The following is a 26,175-nucleotide window of genomic DNA, read 5'->3' on the forward strand; positions in this document are numbered from 1 at the left end:
ATTTTTTTACATTCAATTTAAGGCCATTGTTCTTGTACCAATTGTTAACATGGTCTAACCAGTGTTTGAGTAATTGTGAGTCAGTTGAGGATCAGACAACAACACCCAGTTTACTGTTCTGCAAGCTTAGTTAACTATAGGTTAGACATGCTGGCCTGACGGACTGAGAAATATATGACAAATAGTAGATGGCCCAAAACTGAACCCTGTGGTATACCACTGGTAACTGTTTTGCTTTCAGAAATGGTCCCTGCAACTCTAACCATGGGGGTTTTGTCAGACAACCAGTTAGCTATCCACTGCACAATAAAAGGATTTATATTCAGATTTGCAAGTCTATCAATAATGCCTAAACAGGAAATAATGTCAAAGGCCTTGGCCAAGTCTAGATATATTGTATTGCATAACCAGTATCCACTGTTTCAGTTAAGCCTCACTAACTACAAATTATACAGTTTGGCCAAAGAATGCACTGGAAAACAGAGAGCATTTGTGTTGGATTACCAATTTTGCATCTGTTTTATCAAAGAGAAAAAGAAACATGGTGTATAGTGGTTGTAACTTACCTGTGCTTGTCTGAAGAGCCCCTTGTTATCTGTACAAATGCTGATATTTAATGTGTCACTTTCTAGTTGTGTTTTGCTGCAATGTGTGACGCATGTTGTGAACAGACCATGCACTTCACTTTATGACCTGCACTAACTGCCATACTGTAATCATAAAATAATCTCTGTGATTCTGCCAAATGCATGAGTATGTTGTCATGATAGATATCTCTGTATCTGATGTTGCTGTTTTTTTTCTGTTAACCTGTACTGGGCTTGATGTCATGGAGGGGGGTAGCTGCTGTCCATGTTTGCAATTCTTCTGGTTATAGTAATCACCCTCCTCTCCAGAAGAAGTTTTTTCTGTTGTAGGTATATTGAATTAGACATGTCATATAAGCACAGCCTGAGTTCTATTTTCTGAAAATTGCACATGCGACCTGGCAGACACACAGAATGAAGATCTTACTAGCCTACTGCAATGCCCCTTTAGAGGCAGTAAAGGATCTTGGATATACAAAACCTCTCCTACAACTGCATGCAGCCATCACATTGGAGACATTACAATAGTGTTTGCTTAATTTATATGACTAGTTGTCTCTGTCTGGCACAGATGAATAAAGGTATATCTATGATGCAGTTAACTCAGTTTTGATTAGTGGACTGTTTGCTAGATGTTCATATGGAAGGGTAAGAGGCAAATAATGGGATAGTGTCTGATTGTCTCTTCCGGGACAGAAGATGAGATGGGTATGTTGCAGCTGTGCATAACATTTCACACACTGATGGGGACTGGAGCCATTGACACAGATACTGAAGAACAATGAATTGCAGGCATAGGTACAGACTGTGTCCTCATAGTGCCTACTCCATATCATTCACAAGACATCACTGACCATATCACTGAGCGAGTGTTAATGAAGAAAATGCAATTCACTGCAATATAACAGCCCTGTGTGCCAACACTGGTCACTGGCTATTGGGCAGTTGTATAGCAGCAGTTAAGGTTTCCTTCTAGAAATAAAAGCCCAAACCCTTAAAGAGCTATGTTAAGGAAAAGGTCTGGATGAGGTGGCCATGGACAGAAAAAAATAATATTATGTACAGGAACCAGAGATCAGTGTCACATTGTGATGCAGGATTGAATGACTGAATGATCCCAGACACACACACACACACACACACACACACACACACACACACACACACACACACACACACACACACACACACACACACACAGGCAAATACACACACACACACACACACACACACACACACACACACACACACACACACACACACACACACACACACACACACACACACACACACACACAGTAATTGATACCATCCATGGCATTTTGATCATGTTAACTAATACATATGGTTGTGCTAATTTATGCACCTGAGGGATTCTCTGAATCACTTAGCTGCACAAATTCCTTCCTAGTGGTAGTTCAAGAAAAGAGAACTTGGCTAGTTAGCATTATCGTCTCCCCACGAATGCCTCATTAGATGTAATACACCCATGGAAAATGCCCGGCATGGTGAGTGCACTGGCCATATAAAATCATTGCATTGGGCATCTCTGAATCAGGAAGGGCATCCATTGGCAGCTGGCTGTCCATTTTGAAGTTATTGCTAATATATATATATATATATATATATATATATATATATATATATATATATATATTTCTTCATACTTTGGCTGGAATTTAGAAAGGGCTACCATTAATAATAACTTCAAAATGAGCAGCCAGCTAGCAATGGATGCCATTTCTTGGCTTTTACCAAATAATGTAAAACAAAACCAGACAACATAAAACCAAATTAAGTGGGGGTTATGCCCCCACACCCACCCTAACTATATATACTAATACCAGGATTGCACTACAGTGGTGAAAAGGACATATACCTTTGACTTGCCTTAGAGTACTACTTGTCAGTGAAATGAGTTTTAGGTGAAATGGTCTTTAGGTGAAGTGATACAAATCCATATATATATATATATATATATATATATATATATATATATATTGTTGTATTGTAAATAGTTAATGTAAACATAATGGCTGTAAGGAACATGAGATGCTGTCAGATGTGCCAAAATAATAACAAATATTTTAACCAGGACCTACTCTCTGGCAGAACACCATACTGATGGAGCTTTGTGCTATAATTAGTGCATATTATAATCAGTGTATTAGACTCATGGGTTGTTGACTGATATTTGCAGAAAGATTTTGTCCTGAACACGACTAGGACTGCTAGTGAGCTTCCTCCTGTATTCTGCGGATTGATTCCCATAGCTTACACTTGCACACTCTGTGACTTTACACAAGTTAACGTTATATAACTAAATATGTGGTCCCTGCTTGCCCCTGAGAAGACATCTGATCCTATTCCTAGTGGTTCTTAACAAGTTCCACATTTAATTAATGAAGCCAAGGCAGCCATCGTTGCAAGTTACAGATGTCTGAAACACAACGGACCCATCTGCGTGAGAATAGAAGTAATGAAAGCAACCTGAGGAAAGAAAGCATGTTCAGCAGGGCTAATCCGTATATAAGGATTCAGTGCAAAAAATAAACTGAACCATAGAGGTTCAGCACAGCAGTACAGGAAATGATAAACAAAACCAAAATGTGCATGTGGAACTTATAACAGCGACAAGGCATGCATGCTGTCATAGTTGTGTCTGATAAGCTTAAGACAATCAAACTTCATAAAAATACACAATGATTCATTAGCAAGATGCAAGAGCAGTGCAACTTTACCCTACAGTGGTGCACATACAAGCAAGCAGACACAAAGGACCCACACAAAAGCAGATGCACATGCATGAATATCTAAGAGCATCTGTGTGCCATTTACCCACACACAGATTTTATATTATGGTTTTCCTTTAAGCGCTCAATTGTTTTATTGTTTGGTTAAATCAGGTTTTTTGAAGCTCTGTTTGGCTGTAGTTTGTTTTGCCCCTATATTTAGTTTTTTTGTGTAAAGGATAGTTCTGTTCTGTTTAATGGTTACAATGTGACTGCAGCAACTTATACAAACAGCAGACCGTTTTTTGTTTGATTGTACTTTCTTAGAGTTGTACCAACCTTGGTCTGTGAATAATACAGTTAAAGAGGAAATGCCTCCTACATTTAGGGGCAGGGCACTTGCCCCTGAAAAATCACATTTAATTTGCAGGTGTTAGGTATTTACTCTAATATGTCATTCCTTTGAGGACTAATTTTTAAAGCATTTGAGTACCACAGTGAATAATTTCTTGCAGTAAGGGTCAAGCGTGTATGTTACAACAGAAAGTAAGCAAAGTCTCATAATGGAACCATATGTTATACGAACGCCTTAAAATACTAATTATGTTCAGTTATGGGAAATACAGGCTGTTTTCAACACTGCATTCTTTGCTGATTTTATGGAACGAGTCATACAACACAATGCAGATCCTGGAGGGAAATCTTTGCACATATTTCTTAACAGTTACTTCAATTGCCTTGGGTGATGCATTTGGTCACAGATGCCATAAAAAGCATCTGCGTCATGCAGTGTTTCAGAAACTTCCCATATTATTATGTTAGTTGCCGTCCACTGCTTCCATTCTAAATGCTTGCAAGTGCTGCAAAAGTTTGGTGAAATATTGGCATGCAGACTCTAAGACATATGAATTTTCTTTTTGTTTTTTGGCTCAATATTGAAATGTCAGCACTCGTAATGCCAAGTGCCTATAGACTGAAAACAAAAAGACTGAAACTGCAGGAGATGATCGAATCTCAACATCACTGTTCTCCTTTAAATTTGTTTTCTGTAGAGGGCAAGCCTATCACACCACCGTCTTTATATATAGCAACTGCAAGATCACCAGACCTCAGAGAAATTTGAATATTTCCAGAAATGGCTATCTTGTTTTTTTATATTGAGAAGAAGGGGCTAGGTTAAGCCTCTTTTGGCTTGAATTGAAGGATCAAACATGAGACAATCTTGAGCCATTTCTGGGTGACCCAGCTGGTAGTGGGAGTGAAGGCCACGTTGGTGATTTTTGGTTTTCTTTTTCTTTTTTCTTTTTGCTATAATAATGGTGAAGATCATAGGGTAGGATTGGGGAAGTATTTGGTAAGGGCTTTGCAGTATACCACTGTGGTGTCATCACTGATTATCTAATCTCTGGCCACTGTATACCCTTTGCAGTGTCTGTGGTGTTGTCAGCTTGGTTGGCGCTGGGTTAGTTTAGTTTAGTGGAAGCATGCTGATGGGTATATGCTCAGTGGTGTAGGGTGTTATTTTCTAACTGTTGGTGGGGACAGTGAAAATAGTTTTTAATAAAAACTATATATAATAAATAAAATATCAAGTATTGGAAATATAACTATCAGGAAAGAGGTCTTTGTTTAATGGGGTGTCAGTGCTTGTTATTTTGGCAAGTACTAAGTTTTTGAGCCTGCTTTTATTAGGATTGTTGGCCACAAGGTGTCGTAATATGTGCTGGGGTTTTGTTATTTTGAAGCATTTTTTTGAGAGGCAAGGTGACAAGAGATGTAGGGTTGGCTTGCATCTTGGTGAACTATTGAAATTTGTGCTTTTCATTTGCATTGGCTGATGTTGATCGGGGTGGCCTTGGTGACCTAGATGAGTACGTACCTAGGAGATACCACCTTACAGAGGTGCATTTTTACTGAAGATCCAGGGTTTATGGCAAGTCTCTGAGGTTAGGAGTCACTAAACATGGAGGTTGGGAGAGTGGCCTAATAGTTAAGGTGTTTGCTTTACAAACACAAGGTACAAGGTTTGAATATTACAGGGCACAATTGGCTAGGCTTAAAATGACTCACAAAGGCAGTTAGCCTGGTACTAATCTATGGCTGTTGAGTTTCAGGCCTCATATCTTTTGATAGCACACTAACAATGGTCTTGTAGTTTAGCAACTCTTTAAGTTCATAAGGGTAATAGGTAAAGTTGTACTGATCTTGGAACATTGTCTGACATTTGTTTAGGCTTTGTTCAGGTGATTCTGTGAAGAGGTGAGGAGACATGCTTGGGGTGTGTTGTTGGGGGGTACCCTCAGGAACCTGCTTATGTATATATAAAAATAAAAAAAATAAATAATACTGCCTTGGTAGCCCAGTCACTTGATTCTGGAGGAAGGATACTTTGACATACAGGTCTGTCTTTGGGAGGTGTCCTTATTAGTGGTGCAATGCTTGCATTGGAGGTCAGGGTGGAGAAGTAGTTGTTTTGCCATTGCTCTGAAGCCCAGTGGCTATGTATGTGTTAAGGTTTGGGTCTGCGCATCTGTTTCCAGTATGACACTGCACTTGAAGGTATATATGATGAGGAGTGGCCTTGTATAATAATTAAGTTTCACCTTACATCAGTGTGCTAGTTGATGATTGTATAAGATCATATGATCATAGGAAGTTACTAGGCTATTGGCCCTGAGGCTCTTTTAAGCCTAGCCAAGAGTTTAGCCCATGTTTAGATAAGTCAGCACCCAAAGCCCCTGTGCAGCAGGTGCACAGGTTGAATCCCAGGGAGTATTTTCTGTTTCCCATCCAGTTATTCAGGTTGCACTTAAAAAGGGATAATGAGGTACTCTGCTTGATGCGGAGAGTGAGTCTGTTCCACAGATGGGGGAGTCTCTGTGACACAAATCTGTCCCACCAACAAGTCCTATTGATGTCACAGACCAGGTTGAGGTCGCGCGTGCGGGTTACTCGAGTGGAGCTTGACTTGTGGATATGCAGCAGTCCCATTGAGGTGGGGTCTGAGATTGCTTTGAATGTTAGACAGAGGTCATCTCTGAGGATTCTGTATGAAACTGAGTATAAAGACAGGGCTTTTAGCCTATCTATGTTGGGTAGATGTTTGAGGCCCTGGATTCTCCTGGTGAGGAACCTCTGTGATCTCTCCAGCTGCAACATGTGCTTTGTGAGGTACATCCTGAAGGGGGCATTGTACTCAATAATTGGCCTTATAAGAGAAGAATACAGGGATGGTATGACCTCCTTGTCCCTGGATGAGATACCCTTACTTATGAGGTGAACCATGTAGAAAGCTTTCTGTACAACGGAAGCAACATGGTGGTCAAAAGTCAGGTTGTTATGAACCTGGGTGCTCAAATCCCTCATGACTGAGTGCGTGCTTAGGACATTGTTATTAATGTGATAATATGTGGGGACATTACTCTCCTCAAAGGGGAAGATGATGCATTTTTTGGCATTCAGCTTGAGGCTATGTTTCTGGCACCAGTCATTTGTTTGGGTGAGACCCTCTTGGAGGACGTCCACATCACTTAGGGAACTGATGACCACTCCCAGCTTGCAATCATCTGCAAACCTGGTCAGCCATAGCCCACTAGTTTTGGCATGCATCACAGAGAATAATATCCTGAATAACAGAGGCCTCAAGACCAATCCCTGGGGTACACCACTCATTATGAGTCTACTGTTTGAGGTGGTTTCTCGTATTTTGATTAGCTGGTTCTATCAGTGAGTCAGTTTGCTACCCATCTGGTAACATATGGATTGATGCTTATATGAGAGAGTTTATCTATCATGCCTGAGTGGGGAATAGTGTTGAAGGCTTTCGCCAGGTCAAGGTAGGTGGTGTGCACCATCTTCCCCTCGTCCATGGCTTTGGTGACTGTCTCAAAGAAGTCGACCAGATTTAACAGACATGACTTCCCCTTGACAAAGCCAAACTGTGTAGAGTCGAGTGTTTAGAGTTTGGCAATGTCCCTGTTAATGAGGTCCATGATAATTAATTCTATGGCCTTCCAGATCTGGCTGGTTAGGCTGATGAGTCTATAATTTCCCAGATTGGCGGACGCTCCACCTTTGTGTAAAGGGATGACAGTGGCTGTCCTCCACTTGGCTGGGACAAAACTGGTACTCAGACTTTAGTTGAATAGGGTGCCTAATGGTGCTGCAAGTTCATGCTTGAGTTCATGTAGGATGCAGCCTGGGATGTTATTGGGTCCCATGGAGGCTGCATTGTTTGCCTTTGAGAGGGGATTGAGGACCTATTCCCTAGAGATAAGGGGTGGGGGGCAGATACTGGGTATGTCCTGATTTACTGATGGGGGGACAGAGGGGTGAAGTGTTCGCTGAATCTGTCAGCAGGATGTTGGCTATATCTACAACATTTGTGTATGTAGTGTCCTTGACCACCAGTTCTGAACAGATCTGGGTGCTTCCTTTGAGATTGCGGACATATGTGAAGAAGGCCTTATGATTGTCTTTAGTAGATGTGATCACTTTGGACTTGAAGTTGGATTTTGAGGATTTCACTAGTGTTCTTATTTGCTTGTTCAGGCTAAGGAGAGATTATTTCTAATTGGGCACCTGCTCCTTCTTGGTCCTGGACAGCAATTCTTTTCCTTTTGTTATATAGTTTATTTATTGCAGATGTCCATCAGACAAGTTTACTCTTCCTTGTGGAGGATGATTTTGTCTTGTCTGGTATTCCTGATTCCATGCATCTATATAAATGCTCGTATAGTACTTTGGTGTAGATCTGGACATTGGTGTCAGTTCCTACAGAGGGGGAGAAGGCTGTGAAACTGTTTCTACCATCCCTCAGCAGGTTGCAATCAGCGTTGGAGAAGTTTTTTTGTTTGACCCTCGCTAGAGAGGGGTCAGGGGAGATGGTGACTTCAAATGTGACTGCTTTATGATTGGATCTTACCATGGAGGATGATACTGTAGGGGTGCTGCAGTGGTTACTCATGTTGGTTAATACCATGTCCACGATATTATCACTACTTGTGGTGGTATTGCCTAGCTGTTCCAAGGCATTTGCACTGATAAAATCAATGAATCACTGGGCATTTGTGTTCTGGCATGAGTAGTTTTTCCAGTTTATGGTTGGGTAGTTAAAGTCACCCAGAGTCAGGGTAAAGGGTTGAATTTTGGTAGATTTGAAGAGGTCCAGATAGGTGGTGTGGGCATCTTGAGTCAAACTTGGGGGCCTGTAGCTAGCTATAATTTGAATAGGGGTCTTGTTAATAGTTAACTGCACCTGGAGTGTCTCCTGTGTGTCATACTGTTTGACCAGCCTGGAGGTGTGTGTGTCTTTAATATATATTGAAACTCCACCTCCTTTGGCTTTGCTGCCCACAGTTTGTGGTCTGAATGTGTGATGGAATGAGTAACCAGGTAAGACTGGGAAGCTTTCTTCAGCTATAAACCAGGATTCTGTGACTGCACAAATGCCAGCATCTTCCAGGGTTAAGAATGCTTGCAATGAGTGCAGTTTCATGTTTAGACTCCTAGTGTTTAGCAGCATGACCTTTAATTTGCATTTTGTTGAAATTTTTATGTTGGTAGTATCGACCTCATGACTTTTCCTAAAAAAGACACTATGGGGGCCTTTGCCAGAAGCTTGAAGTCCAAGTGAGACAGAAGCAAGCCATGTCTAGCAAAGCATCATGGTCTGTTGATCATATCTTCCCAGGCTGTCAGGTACTGGATCCCCCTGGAATGACACAAGAAACTAAACCAATTGTTAAAATCAATAATTTTCTGTTTTTATTGAGGCATCTGGGTGATGGTAGAATGTTGCTTAAGGCTAGGAACATACCTTACTCTGGTGAGAGGCACATCTGTGTGTCTCACAATGGAGTCTCCTATAATTAATATTTTGGATTTATGGTTAGGTCTTAGTGGTTGAGAGACACAGTTGTGTGGGTCATGTGTGGTATGTGGTATGGAGGGTTGTTGAGTTTGCTTGTGTTAGGTAGAGTGGCAGCTATTTATTACCTTATCTGTTCTTTCTTGTGTATATAGACATATTTATGAATGTGTGTATGTAGAAATATATATATATATATATATATATATATATAGATATATATATATATATATATATATATATATATATATATATATATATATATATATATATATATATATATATATATATATATATATGTATATATATATATATATATATATATATACATATATATATATATATAGAGAGAGAGAGAGATACACACACACACACACACACACACACACACACACACACACACACACACACACACACACATGCACGTATATATACAATACTAGAGCAGGGAGGAGTTAGAAGTAGATATGCCAGTATGATAGGTAACATGTTATGGCAATTTCTCATGTTTGGGGGTTGTTATAGTTGGGGTGATGACAGCTTTAATAGGAGCTGTTGGTCTAGTAAGAGGTGTAGGTCAAAGTTGGGGGTATTGATTTTGAGTGTGTAGGTCACAAGATTGAGTGCCAATGGTGTGTTTGGGGAGGGGATATGGGTTACAGGTTATATGGATTTTAATTTTTTATTTTGTTTGTAGATTACAGTGGTGCAAGCATTGAAGGAATAGTGGATTTGTTTAGTATCTCATACAAATAAACCATTCAAGGATATAGAAACATCCATGCAACTTAATGGGGAGACAGTGGTTGAGACAGGTAATAAGAAATGGTCAAGAATGGGGAGAAAGTGCTGGCGGAGTCAGCCCGAGTGCTGGATCCGTGAGCCGCTGGTGGTGCAGCACCAGCCATCTGCAGGTAATGATGTTCTTCATTACATTGAAGGTGTAGTACTAAAGGGTAAATTAGGCAAGTTGGTACAGGGACTAGGAGTATCAAAGAGGACCAGGTTACTAAAGTTAATGTCTTTTGCGGAGCACGTCCAGGAGACAAGGAGGCAATTAAGTGCTGAAGGCATGGGCAGGGGTGATGGAGGTAATGTCCCAGAGGTGCTTGCACCACAGGTGGAATATGAGGCAGGTCAAGTAGTTGAAAGTAGTGTTTTGGAATTGTGTGGACAGTCAGGGAATTGGCTGACAGCATAGATTTTTCTCAGATTTGGGGCTGGGGTAATGCCAGCCATGAAGGACAAGATATGGAAGGGGCAGTTTCTGGACATATTCTAGTTGACTGAGGCAGAGGGTTTGCAGAGATCTGTTGATTCAGATGGTCCAGGAAAAAATGATTTGGGTGCTGCACTGTTGGCTTTGGGGTGACAGAGGCCAGGGAAGTTTAGAGCACAGACCTGGGACAATTGAGTCCTGGGTTTTGTTTATTATATAAGTGTAGTGCTGGAGAAAGATATTTCACAGGTTTTGCCATTATTGGCTTATTTTCTCACAATTCTTGAGGCACGGAGGTTGAGACCAGGCAATGCTTAGTTGCAGTATGACCAACATTTCCATGTGCAAAAATCAGTTGACAGGTTTCTGTACTAAGTCGGGCATGCTGACATTTGACTAGTGACAATGCTGCATAGCACAGAGTCGGGCAAGAGCAGTCTGATGAAATTTGTGAGAGATAAGTTAGCAACTTGCTGGGCTTTTAACATGGGTCGATGTTCCTTGCCAGTTTGTATGTTCAGTCATGTGTACTGTGGATGTGTGGGCAATCATGTGGCTGCAGAGATGGAGGAGTGGGGACGCCATCTGGACTAGTGCAAGATGGCTTCAAGTGGGTTAATGTTGGAAGCTAGCTGAATTTCATGAGTAAGGGCAATATTCATGAGCAGAGAGCTAGGGCTCACTTTTGTGGTCACACTGGAAGGCAGATTTTCCCATCGCCCAATTAAACCAATGCTACTGGAAGCCATTTTGATGGAGTTCCCTAACAAAGAAGGTGACGCAGTAGTTGATTGAGGGTTTTAAATTTGGATTTTATATTAAATCTGGCGTGCGGAGATACAGTCCTCTGTTGAAATCTGAGCTCAGTTAAAGGAAGAGAAGGCTTTGTGCGAAGGTCGTTAGGAAAAAAGTAGAGGCAAGTAAAGTGTTAGACCCCTTTGATATGCTGCCTTTTGTGAGTTACCGCATTTCCTGATCAGGTTTAGTCTCCAAAAAGAAACCAGGAGAATTAAATTTGAGCCATTATTTAACCAAGCCAGAAGGCGGGTCAGTAAAGGAGTTTTTTCAGCAGAAGTGATGCACAGGTCCACTATGCTCCCCTGGAGGACAATGTGAGACCTATTTGAGAGTTTTGTGATCCATGGTTGATTAAATTAGATACTGAGTTGGCCTTTCAGCTCTTCCCCATCAAGAAGACGAACTGGTGATTCCTTGGCGTGTGTGTGAATGGTCAGTATTGTTCTGACAAGATAATGTCAATGGGATGTGCCACTGTATTTATCACTTTTAAAAAGTTCGGTCAGCCTAGCATTGTGTTTGGCAAGGTAGCACTGCAGGGCAGAAGGCCAAACATTATTTGGCAGATTTTCTCCTGACCGACAAGGTAGGATAGAGACTGAGACAGGTAATGTTATATTTCAGTGCCCATGTCATGAGGCAGATGTAGAGTTAACACTGGACAAGTCGGAAGGACCAAGTTAGGTTTTGAAGTTTTTGAGATTGACATTGGATATAAAGAATCAGTTGTTACCAGCTGATAAGTTACTGAAACTGGAGGGGAAAGACTGAGGCATTTGGAAGGAAAAAGAAGGTGAGGGATACTGAGGTGACTGAATTGTTGGTACTGATGAATTTTGCATGAAGGGCAATAACTCCAGGGAGAGCCTTTTGTAGCTCAATTGCAAATTTGTTGAAAGGCAGTAAGGGCAAGCATCATTGGGTTAGGATTTCTTGAATGAGGATAGCTGATTTGTCATTGTGAGTGGTCATTTGGGCAGATTTTAACAAGGTATGCTATTGACAGGAAGAGTGCATGAAGGATGCGGTATTGTACCTTTCAGCAAATGCCTCAGAAGCCCATGGGATGGAAGCTTTCTTTGATGGTGACTGGTTTGTTGTGCCTTGGCCTGAGGAAGGGCTGCAGGCATGGAGGAGTATTATGACCTTTTTTCAGCTAACGCCAATCTGGGTAGCTTCGGTAGTGTGGCAGAAGATGTGTAACAGGAGAGTGACTTTTGAGTCAGATAACAAAACTGTGGTCCAGGTTTTGGCAAGAAAATCAACAAAGTCAATTTTCATGTCATTGATATTGAGGAAGTTAATGTTACAGCATTTGTTACAGAAAAACAAGAACGTGGTGTAGATAATTGGTTCAACCAACAACTGAACAAAAATAAACCAAAAACAAAAGAGGATGAACCAAACCACATCAGGCAACAGATAAAAAAGAATTCCGTTTAATGGTAAGCGCTTTTGAAGCACATCAAGCTGCTTCATCAGACACACAAGAAATGCAATGCCTTACTTTTAAACTAAAAACAACCAATAAAATCATTTATTGAATTACACGGAGTAATAAATGCAATCCTTGTTTAAAGACATATACAAAAGCATATCTATAATCAGTTTAAAAATGGTCATCTAGGCAGTAAACATTTAGAAACAACATATTGCACATAAATGTGGTTTGTTTCATCCTCTTTTGTTTTTGGTTTACTACAGCATTTGTTAATTGATTTTAGCTTTTCAGCTAGGCATATACACATACCTGGTTGTGTTAACAATGTGGATGATAGTCTTTCTTGTCTTCTGATTCACAGCTTTCATGCGCATATTCCAAGTGCAAGGCAGGATTCTGTGGTGTTGCATCAGCAGATATGGGATCTTGGAGAGGTGTAGCTGACTGGTTGATCCAGAAGTCATGGTCAGATTCTACCTGGAAGATCTATAATATAGCAGCTGTTGCTTTTTCAGTATTCGTTAGGTGACTGCTGTTGAAAGAAAGGAATGGTCAGTTATTTTTCTGATGAAGTATGTTGTTCATCGGTAGTTTTTGGAGAAGTCAGTGAGCTTCACTGAAGTACAGCTTGCAGTTCTTAGCGCAGCTGCAAAGTTGGCAAGTCTAAATGATTTGACAAAGGAGTGGGTCGTGGGTAGGACAGTTAAGGGATGGCAGAGAGTGCAGACTTTTAGAGTGGATAGCTGTTTTGTCCTTAAATAAATAAATGCTGTGAAGTTTGTATATTTTGATATCCAATTCATGTGATTATGTTGTGTGGCCAGCCTTGGCGGTGGTTATGTATGTGGGGGCATTCAGAGTTGGAGAAATGTTGGGGGGGTTATGTTGGAGTGATGTTTGTATTACTGATTCTTTTGTAGTTATTTAGTTACATATTTCGAAGGTGGATCAGTTTGGGAAAGGTCAAGAGATTGTGTTGCATGGTAATGGTGAGCATTTGCTATGTCTAGTATATTGGTACAGGCAGTTTTGCGAGTTTTGTGCTGGTAGGAGGGATGAGCTGTTTTTTTGCTTGGGCCATAGTGGCATCATAGTTTGTAGGTGTGATAAGAGGTGAGTTACAATGCCAGGCGATTGATGGCTGGAGGTTCTCAGCACATTATTTTAGCAATGGGAGAGCCTCTGATTTGGTGGAAGAAACAGAATCAGTAGAACTGATTCATAAAGTGGGTAGGTGGTCATCTAAAGCTTATTTATCATATGTTAGATGGATGTCATATTTGATTAGCTGTTTGCTTTATTTGTTTTACAAGTGGAAATATTATCTTGTTGGGGGAATCTTTTGTTTTCTAGATGGAAAAGAGAGCAAGGATTCGACCAGTTGGAACTATTTTGTGTTTGGATCAGAACATGTGGAAAGTGTCCTGACAAGGATTTTGTGGACTAATTTGGCAGCAGCTGTTTGGGAAAATTGAAGAGTTGCAGGCGTGGCTATGTTTATATCAAGTTTTGGTTGTTCATTTGTTGATAAATAATTTGGGATGGTGACCCAAAAAAGTATTGTTGAGGAAGATTGTGGATGATTTGGTAGAGTTAAAACAGAGATACACTTAGATGTGGTCTGAGATTATTCCTTGTTGGGTGTCAAGGCATGTAAAAAACTTTATGGCTCTGGAGAGAGCTAGAAGAGTTGTTAATTATAGAGTATTGAGGGCTTTGAAGAGGTTAGGTTTGCATCTGATTGAGTACAGGGGCTTTGATAACAGGGATGCTTCATTGTACTGGATGGATGGTGTTCATTTAACAGATATAGGCTTAGATTTGATTAACATTCTTTTGTTTTTATTTTTGAAGGAAATGATTAAGGATTTGTAATGGAAATTGGGGGAGGCAAGTGTCTGCAGGGCGCAGGCTGGTGGGTGAGTAAACGGGGTTTAGCTAAACCTCTATTCTGTCCCCACCTTTGTTTAGGTATTTGGACATTTGAAGTGAGCGGTGGCATGCTGCTTCAGAGAAAGTTAATATTGCAGATGAGAGGTGGTTTTAGCACTGCTAGCTTGTTGATCAAGGTGAGCGGTTTATGCTGCCAAAGTTAATGCTTTTGCATTTATGTTATTTTGTTACAATAAATGGTTGCTAAGCATTGATGGTCTCTTTATTTGTCTGGGGAGTTTTGACAAATGCAGTTTGCCTGCAGACTCATTTGTCCGAAGGCCTCAGAGTCTGGCTTGAAGCATCCCTTCTTCCCTTTCTTGCTGGCTTGGATTGAGGGTTTTAGTAGGTTAGGTGTTATGTTTAGGGTGAGCAAGAGGGGGAGGGTCAGCAAAACCTCCCCATTTTTCTTTGGGTTTTTGGACATTTGAAGCAAGAGGGAGCATGCAGCTTCAAAGGAAGTTGGTATTACAGGAGAGCAGTGGGGTTTAACACTGTTGACTTGTTTATCTAGGTGGACAGTTTACACTGCCAGCTTTAATGTTTTGCATTGATGTTATTCTGTGTTGATGTTGGATTAATGTATCAATAAATGGTCACTATGCATTGGTTTCCTTTTTTTTTGTATGAGGACTTTGGACAAACATTATTAAGAAACTTGAACAATAAACACGTGCAAATATGCAGTTTATCATTTAAATGGTAAAGTACCTTCCAAGGAAAAGTTAGAAAAAATTGTGATTTATCATTATGAAACCTTGTGAAATTAAAAGACACTTAAAAAAGAATAGAGGTTATAATATGAAAGCAGCTGTTAATAATGCATTTCTCTGGCAATGAATGAGGTGAAAGCAAGCTAACTAACCATAGTAGCTGAAAGGAATAATCTGCCACTGCATTTTGCATTTAGTTGTTTCATATCATACATTTTAAATTAAATCCGAGTTAAACTATGTAGGTTATGTGTAATTCACATCAGAAAAAAAAATCATCTCATTTAATATGTAACCAAAAGAAATTAAACAGAATGCAAATGGTGACCTAGTTAATGACATAGCAAGGGAATGAAAATAAACAAGCAATGCAGGTTTTACAGAAAACCTACATATGGGCATAATGATTTTCAGGGTTATGGGTAACATCCATGCAGCTACCACACATGTATGTTACTACAAGATTTTCATTTTCCATTCTAGGAGCCCAGGTAAAAGCTTAATCAGGTCCTAGTTACTGGTTGTTGGATCTGTTTCATTCAAAAAGTAAATGTGAAAATAAAAAGTATACATGATAGACTTTTGTCATGAAGAGGAGGAGTTTGTATTTTATAGACAATTATCACAGATTGATTTAACAAAGAACATTGTCAAGGGTGATAGTAAAGTAAGTGAATGTATGTTCATGGGCCAGTATTCACTTCACCCGCTGCCTGGAAACTGCAGTAACTAAATTTTCTATATATGTGTTCAAATAGTACATTTTTTTCTTGCTTACGTCTAGATATCCAACAGATTATGTTTTATTCTTTTTCCCAAATGTCAGCATAGCTCAGCAGTACAGATAACCTCCTATGGCTCTCAGATGCCAGTGACTCAGTTTTCAGACTGCAGCTATGATGCATGACCTTTTTGTACAGAGACAGATGAGGGCAAGTCCACCTAACTGACACATGCATTGAGTCTTTCAATATAAAGATATGTACCATAAATAACTCAGAATTATTTCTACATGTCTCTTGCGATAACAAGATGGTAGCAGTAAGTTAAAAAAAATAATGACAATGAAAGGTAATTTCATAATATGGGAGAAAAAATGGTGTGTAGAAGTCAATTTATGGCAAAATATCTCAGTAGATACAGACAGACTATAACTTAAACTTGAAGAAAACAATGGCAAACTGTAAAATTTACTGACAGCTGTAGAGGGCCAAAATTCACAAAAGACTGTACATGTTTTTTTTTTAAATTAATCTGTAAACGTATTAGTTTTGGTGATAGACTAGATACTGACAAGAGAATCTTGGCGACCTTCATATTTTGTTTCTAAAAATAGTGGGTAAGATATCTTAACTTCTTCTTGACAAGTATATTTTGACAGAACAGACAGCAGCAGCCTACATGAGGCTTGAAATGAACAAACATACCTTCTACAGTCTACTGTTCGTATACCCCTTTCAAGAGCAAAACAAACATAATTCAAGAGACCATATCCTTGATTTAGGACATGACATATAAAGGAAATGGTAAGAGTGACGTTCCCTTGCCACAGACAGTACTAAGAGCAGGTATTCTCAAAAAAACATGGGAAAAGAAAGTTCAGGAAAGCAAACACTCCCAACCTAAAAATAAATACTGCTGTTATGATTTAAGCTTTTGGCATTCACCTAGGAGGGTATAAATCAAACTGCCTCTTGATAAAATATTTCAACAAGTCAAGCATCCTGTGCATTTCTTACCTAAAAGTAAAGGACAGCTTGTTTACTATTTTTTTGCCTTTGTTTAGTTTAACTATTTTGTCAACATTTTTCCAGTGTTGCAGGTATTATACTGTAGTATAGACAGTGCAAAAGTGTTGCAAACTTTCTGCATTTTTGTTTATCCTAAATGCAGTAACGCAAGTTAATCTCTAAATGACAATCTGGCATCTCTCTTTATCTGGAGGGATAAATAGTGGCTTGTGATCTTAGACCTTAAAGTCTCTGGTATCTTAATAAAAATTTCTGCTACACTACCGACTGACAACTAGGGGAAGGAAAGACGTAAGACAAAAGGGGATATGTTTTAAATTAATACTTCAACTGATTTGTAATAATCTTTGCAATAATACATTTAGAGAGTCATGCACATTTAGGCTGCAAAGTAATCAAGCGTTATTATATAAATAACAAAGATAGCAACAGCTTGCATATTAAACTCTGTATTTCTTTGCAGTGCTAACAGAAGATAATGCTTTTGCTTCTACAGGTCAGATTATTAGGCACTGCTTCCATTGTGCACCACTAGGTGGTGATGTTTCTCTTTAAAAGACTGCTCAAGTATGTTTTTTTTTTTTTTTTTCCCTCCACTATAAACTAAATCTGAATTATGTTTCAGCTCAAAATAACTATTAAGGGTACCTTCACCACTTCATGGCTGCTTATTAAGTAGAGGGAATAAATTGTGTTCTGTTGGTGGGTATAATGCTACCATCACTTTGTAGTGCAAACTGTTTTTAGATAAACTGCGCTGAATTTATATTTGCAGTTCACTTTAAATTCTTTGACTGCAGAATTTGTTATAAAAAAGTATTTATAAAACACTGTTGTCTACTGCTGTACATAGTACGATATTTTAACTCTGCTGTATTTATTTCTGGAAATAATTCAAACTTTTAATCCCATATGTTTTTTTCAAAAGCCATGACTTTGATGTACGTTTTTCCTGAAGTTCCAAAAGCAATATGATGGGGGTATAGAAGAAAAAGATGGAAGGTGCATAAAACATGACATTGTAAGTCATAGAAACAAGAAGACTGTAGTGGCAATGACTGATTTAGGAAACAATGCTTAAACTTAACAGAGATGCCCAAGATGTGACTGCAAAATAAAACCTACAGTATTAATTTGAAAGTAAACAAATAGATGCAACACATTCTCAAAGACCCATTGTTTATACTAAAGATATCACACCTGACATTCAAAGTACATGGTAGAATTTAAGAAACACTGTTAACAGCAAGTGCAGAAATGAGAAAAGTGAGGTGTTTTAAAAGGTTTTATGAAGGAAGAAAACAGGCACAAATGAAAGGGGAGATAAAAATCAAAGAAACCATTTTAGAAGTGATAAAATGAAAGCAGCTACAAAAATGCAAGCAGTTATAAGCAAAACATATTTTCTGGTATGTATTTCATATATTTATTTAGTTCAGTTTAGGGTGGTTATTAGTGGTAGAAAGTATTTTGTTTTTGCATCCAGCATTTTTTTTACTTATGCCTTATTACAAATAGCACCTATCAAGTCTGCCTACTTCCTACCTACTAGAAAACCCAGAGATTTTTCCTTGATGTCTTCCTTTGCTACCCTTTTTGGATATGACCTCTCCATCACTGAACCGTCTGTATTTTCTGAAGGATTAATGATTTATTTTTCTTTACAAGGGATGGTGCAAATCATGCTGGTAGGCCCGATAGGATTTTGGTAAGGGCAGGAATGAAGGGGAAGAGAGAAAGTTCCGGGATAGGAAAGTGATGTATAGAAACTGAGGAGGCACAGGGTCTGCATGGACATTTTCATCAATGGAATAAGGCAGGTTGGACTGGAAGGTTATATGAGAAGAGTGCGTGACAAGCTAGCAACTTACCATCCACAATGCAATTCACTCTTTCACAAGTAACATGGCTTTTGTGCAATGAAAAGTAGAATGACAGAACTCACTGACACATTTCTACTGAACATGGACAAAGGGAACCTCACACTGACACTAGGGTTATTAATCATACACATGCATTCAGTATGGAAACCCACTCCATGCTCCTCTCCTATCTATTCCTAACAGGTCCACAGGATACATGCATCCTGGTTAAAACATCTCCTGTCCTTGGGCTCATTCAAGGTTAATGTTGGCACAGGCACTTCTGTGGAAGCTCCTGTCTAGACAGTAGTCCCACAAGGCTCAATAGTAGCTCTACATTTTTAAACAAACCTTCCCTTGATCTTCACACCCTGTCCCTATTATTGTATGCAAAGGACATGGTTATCCTTTGATCCAGCCTCAATGTAATAGACTTACAAAACTAGCAGCAGGGTGACTTCTTTGCACTCAACATCTGTTTAATTTCCAACAGACTTTTCCCGAATTCACATAAAACCAAAATCAATGATTTTTGGCACCTACCACAAACTAGCAACAAAAACCACAGCCAATTTCAAATACTTGAATCTATGGCCTGGTCAAACATTAGATTTTCAGTACCACACTAAAAGAGCAAAGTCAAAAATCAACTACCACCTACTCTGGGTGCCACACATTTCTATATTCCTCTCCTAGCCAACAAGAGCTGCCATACCCAAAGGAATTTTTGTTGTTGAAATGGAATACTTTCTACCACTAATAACCACAAATGCTTCTAAGAAAAACACCTCTCACCTGCAAAGTCTCTGTCACAAAATGTGCAGATTCACAACAGACGTTCCAAACAGGAATACCACTGCACACCCATAGGAAAAGCTAAAACAAAGATCTGAGCCTCTTCTAGCTCCCTAATCTATGCATTTTACATCTAGATCACACACTCCACTATCACCTAAATTCACTCTTCTAATCCACCTTTTACCACTTCAGGAACCAGGCCTTGTCAGGGCCAACTCTGAAAACCACCAGAGCTGAACTTTACTGCATCAACCACAACATCTCTTCTAGTCCCCTAATTACATCATGAACATACAACATAAAACATATATTCACTTGCACGTCTTTCAGAACACAATTAGAAGCATACCTTGAGAAAAGAGCAACACACCCATTGAAACCACCACTACTTTCAAGTATTTGATTTTACCAGAGGAAACAGAGCAAATGTAGATGACCGAGCTTAGGCTATGGGATATTAAAACCTCAGTGGTGGTGTGTAAGAATCAGGGGAGAATGGCTGGGTAGATTGGCTGGCTGGTTCCTTTAGATGGCACTTTGATGGAAAGATTCTTGAGGGAAGGGGGAATAAGGTGAAAGCTGGAAGACAGGAAATGAATGAGTTACAGTAAAAGTTGCAGTGGATATAAATAAGGCTGGATAGAGAACACATGAGCAAAGGCAAGAAAAGGAAGTTGCAAAAAATATACATGATGTAGAATACAGCTACAGATGACTTTGATACAAGGAATCATAAGGGCATTTGATAATATTAAGTAGAACAACAGTGAAGGCTATTAGATAGTACACTACCAAAACCAGCATTTTTTTTTTCAAATTAGAAAATGACCTGGTACCTTGAATTGACATACTCTTCTGAGGGTTGTGCATGTATAGTACAAAAAACTTAAACAGAAAATTTTGCAACAATTAACAAGCCCATTAGCAATAAATACAACAATAAAGTCAAAGCCTGCCAGGAAAATTCTCTATTTAACCTCAAAGGGTACAAAGTGTTACATTTAAAAATATATTCCACTTCCATTTTTTTTTTTAATGCATGTGCTTGTGTCTTTATGTAAACTTACTGGAAAGTTCGTAGGTCTCATAAAAATGATCTCCATATAGAACCACATGAACACAGTGTGATGATAACAGCTCAATTGGGGGATGGGGAGGTGGGGGTAAAGCTGAAGATTAATTTGTCTTCCAGAAGATTTACTATATCTCCTGGTTCTGCGAATGTGGTCCCATTTACTATCAGCTCAGCATACTGCTGGGTGCTGCCTTTAAACGTTTGTACATAGCTAAAGAAGGCTGTATGGCTGACATTGGCCTAGGATGTTATCTTTACCTCACAATTTGCTTTGTTGGACTTAATTAGTTCTCTTAGTTGCCTATTCAGTTTGAGAAAGTTTTTTTATCTGTTTGGGTGTTACATTTCCTAATTTTAGCTATGACTTTTCTTTTGTTGTTCAACGTGTTTAATTTTGGATTCCACCAGGATGGTTTGTTTTTTTAGTTAGTTTTGGGCTTACTTCTCGTAGGCACAGCAGCCTCTATGCAGTCATTTCCATGTGTGCATAGAGCTTCTGTGAATAGTCCTGCATATTCTGCTGTGTTATCTGTCTTTTAGGGGCTTGGAATTTTGACAGGTTATCACTTAATAAAAGATAGTTTGGCTTGGAGTTATGTCTGGTGTCAGATGACTCTCTTCTTTATATTTCTTTATCTTGCAATCTGGTAGAGTTTCTTTGCACCATCGACTGAGTCATTTTTTCAGAATAAATAGTATGTATAAAAAGTCGAACTGCCACAGTAGAAGGAAAATTCTTTATTGCAAGGATAAAGTGAGCACTTTCATAACCTCCCAGGTCGCTTCATCAGACTTAATATAACATCTCATGCCTTCCTTGATATATGCACTTTTAAAGTGACCAATCAGTTAAGACAAACAATTAAATATTTATGTCAGACTCAATTAATTCAAAAATAGTAGAAAAAAATGTAAATAGACATAAAACTGTTAAAAACAGTATGCAAGTTCAAATGTGAATGCCTATAGAACAATGTAGAAGGGAATTAGTGCTTTAAGGCTCTTGCCTTTAAAAATGGTTTCAAAGAAACAGTTTCATTAATGCCTGGGGGGTTGTCTACATTTAGTTGCAGAATCCATTTTTGCTCAGCCTCTTCTGTTCTGTTTCTAATGTCACTCCCTCTGATATTTTCTTCTAGAACTTCTAAAACTAAAAATGTAAAAACATGGTGCATCCCTTCAGCTTATCCATGTTTAGCTAGGGCACTACTCTCCTTTTTGTTTACTATGTCCCTTATATGTTTTAAAATGTGTTCTTTGAACATTCTATTAGTCTTGCCCACATAAAAAACTTTACAATATTGGCAAAAACTCAGATAGACTATGTTCCTAGTCCTGGAGTCTGAATAGAAATTAAATTAAATTCTAAACTTTTGCTGTGGATGTACAAAAGTGCTACATGAGAAAATGTGCTTACAAGCTCTGCAGTTCCTGCACATATATGTTCCTATCCTATCTGATGCGTTCAGGGACTTATGTGTTTGGGTTTTATATCATAACTGTCTTTTAAGTGTTTTTTTGTTTGTAAATGAGATGTGAGGTCTAGACTCTATGATGCTTTCATGTTCTTTAGTGGCTAACAATATGTTCCAGTTCTTCCTAAATATATCACAAAATTGACTGACATCACTTGCATATGTAATGGTGAACCTGAGTTTCTCATCCCTGGAGTCAGTTTCAGGGTTATCTCTTGTAGTTTGTTCTGAGAAGTAAGGTCTACACTTCCCTTGATGTTCTTGATATACTCTTCTGTGGTGGTGTCTATTTCTGTCTGGTTATATCCTCTATCAAGTAGCTCTCCTCTTAACACTTCTATGGACCTTTCCAACTCATCATTTTTACTATGTAGTCTTGAGGCTCTCAGTTCTGTGGCATGCACGTTTTGTGGATGACATGTTTTTTTCTATGGGAAAACTCAGTAGAGATGCTGGGTAGATTCTGTTAGATTTTATTGATATAATGCTGAAATTAATTATGTTGTAAATATGCTGAAAGAAAAAGCTTGCTTAAATGCAGAAACAGAGTTTAGTAATATGTGATCAGCAGTCATACTAAATGACCATGGCTTGGAAAAGGAATCTGCTGAATGGACATTTTCCCTTACAGACTTAAAAACAGGATGTATGCAAGAGCAAAAATACAAAATCTGCTTTTAAAGAATGGACATTTTTCCCTTACAGACTTAAAAACAGGATGTATGCAAGAGCAAAAATGTAAAATCTGCTTTTAAAGAATGGACAATAACACTCTGACAATGTGTTTTCTCAAAAATATGTTTTTCTGCATGGAAAACAGGATATGCTTATCAGCATTGGCACAAGAACAGATGTTCTTATACAAAGATCCAAATAGAATACAGGGCAATGTGTTTCCTCAAAAATATGTTTTTTACCATGAACAACAGGACACTGTTACAGGATATTCACACTGTCAGAAAAGCTGGTCTCTTACAACACATTGTTAAACAAGGAAGCTTGGTATTGTTTCTACAGGATAAGCAATTCTCCAAAGTAGAATACCAAGAGGACTAAAACTGTATATAAAGAGCTGTATAAATCCAGTTATGTTAGAGGTATGGTACAGACTCATTTGTCCTAAGGTAAATGGTATATCTCTCACATCATCTGTACTATATATGAAGTAAAGTTGGAACAGTACTTTTAAGCTGCAACGTTTGTCCAGTTTGATTTATTATAAAAGTTATTGATTACTGCTCTTAAAGACAAGTGCTGCAAAGTATATTCTCTCATCAGTGTATATTCTGCAGGTTTCTGTATGCAACAGACTGTGAATGCAAATATAACCAGACTTTGAATTTTAGCAGAATCCAGCCAGCAAGACCGAGTGTCATAAGAACACTTCAAATTCATCACACCAAGCAGTAAGCAGCTCAATGTAATTTTTTCAATGGCAAGCTAGCTTGCATTTGAACCTACAATCTGCATTCAAACACAGGAGGCATGATGGTAAGCCCTGCAGAGGGTCACTTCAGTCAAATTGCAGTAACTAACATTTGTACGTATGTGTAAATCCTAAACAGAAGTATTCCAGTTTATGCAGCTTGCAGTAGTAAAGTTTTTTAGACGTCTACAATCCGGAGTGAGACTAGTTCAAGAAATTCGCAGTGCCATAAATTCTTCAAGAAAAGGTGAATGTCCACTAGCACAGTAGTCCGCTGCCTGTTGTGCTTCACCAGCTTCTCAAGTGACTCTGAAAAATTTCTAGCCATCTGCAATAACAGCTTGATCACCTGTTTTCTTGCTAACTGGTAAGACTTTTTTTCTGTGTCACATATTTAGTGTGGATGATGTTAAACAGTTTGTATATTCTTAAGAGAGTTTGTATATTCTTAAGACAGTTTGTATATTCATACATAGTTTGTGTATTCCTAGACAGTTTGTATATTACTAGACAGTATGGATATTATTTATAATTCATGCAGGAGTAAACCAAACTTTAGTAAATTGCTATGTTGGTATACATAGCACATTAGTAAATGTAAAACCTTATTAGGGCAGGTTGATAGTAAGGCATTATGCAAATGTATTACAATATTTGACTGGTATGTCAAAGAAAACCATGTGAAATATGACAAATATTTATTGTGTGCTTCAACAAAAACTGCATTTCATGTATTATGCCATAAAAAAGTATTGCATGATATTGCTAATAAAATAGACTATGAAGACAGACATGTTCATGATAAAGAATTAACTAAGGGTAAAGTGTTTCCACTACATTCTGATGTTGAACAGTTATGTCCTGTCACCACATGTGAGTCAAATCAGTTACTAATAGAACCCCTAGTACATTTTGTTACAAAGGAATGTAGTAAACTTCTAAAAGACAGACACAATGAGTTCAGGAAGCTTAGACAAGTTATACATACATCTTTTCAAAAGTGCATAGGAGTTTCAAATTCAGCAGAACAGCTTACTAAAGAATGTCAGAAAGACCATGCAGCATTATTGGAAATTCAACAGCAGTTGCAGGATAAAGGAAATAAATTAGCTGAACTGACAGAGACTGGGAACATCCTGCATACACAGCTACTCTGTGCAAAATAAATATATTTTATAATATGTTTATGTTTTGAAAATGGTTAAACATACATGGTAGGATGGTAGGATCTGATGTCTGGACAAATCATTTTTAAATGTTTTACTTTCATTCAGTTAAAGCAAGACATCTATCAGTACTACAGTAAAGTAAAGCATATGAATGCCATTCATTAGCATAGTCAAAAGGTAAACAAAACTGTTCTAGTGTATAAAATTAAATAAAAATAGATGAGTAAAAATTTAAAGTCACAAGACTGTCATGCTTGTATAAAGATGTACAGATACAAGACAGACATGCATGTATGTTCTTTTCATCTAGAGTACATTTGTTTACAATGCACAAAAGCAAAAGGCAGACAACAGCAAATATAAATAATGTAAATATAAACATGTGTTACTTAAGCTAATATCTATTTTGTTTTTTTTACAATTTGTTTATAATTGTATTGTAACACCAAACAGTTAAAGTTCTAAAATTTAAAAAGAAAATCACAGATGGTATTTGTCAAACAGTTTTTGTAAAATTAATGGCAGGACAGTTAAATAAATAAATAAAAAAATACTGAAATCCATGTAAGCTAATTGTAATGTAGTATAAATGCATAGTTATGCAAATCACAATCACATTAAAGGAAAAATGCTAAAATAATTACCTATAGTTTACAGAGTATGAAATGTGAGCTCTGACCTTCCTAGACTAGATGAATAGTTACAGGAAATGCTGGAAAGATAAGATAAACAACAAGACTGATTGCCAGATAAGTAGCTTGAGTTTTTCTAAAGCATCATTGTTATTAAAATATAATTGTTAAAATGTTTACAGGCAACACTATTTGGTAATTGTAATAAAATGCCACAATTGTGCATAGATGTCACTTATAATCTGTTTGCAAGTAAATGTTAAAAGGACAAAAAAAACCTCAGTTGCATCAAGTACAGCCAGCAAATGGGCTATAGTATACATACAGTTCAAATCAATTGTGCAGGAGGGTGTAAATACCTACTAATGATCAAATCAGATAAAAGTCCATAGTTTATTAGTAACCAAATAACGTAAATGTATAGCCAAAGTGTTGGGCTGACATACATTCTATTCTCACAGCATAGGGCAGGTAAATAGTGCTGAAGTACTACAGGGGGAGGGGCACTTTCTCAGTTTTACACTGACTGTATAAGCAGTACTGCACAAGGGTCTGAAATAAAGCTACAGAAAAAATAAACAACAAGGGTCTGAAATAAAACTACAGAAAAAATAAACAACAAGGGTCTGAAATAAAGCTACAGAAAAAATAAACAAGGGTCTAAAATAAAGCTAGAGGAAAAAATATTTAATTCCT

The sequence above is a fragment of the Protopterus annectens genome, chromosome 1.part2 (assembly GCF_019279795.1).
Source record: "Protopterus annectens isolate FY-2018-M chromosome 1.part2, PAN1.0, whole genome shotgun sequence".
In the NCBI taxonomy this organism is placed as follows: Eukaryota; Metazoa; Chordata; order Ceratodontiformes; family Protopteridae; genus Protopterus; species Protopterus annectens.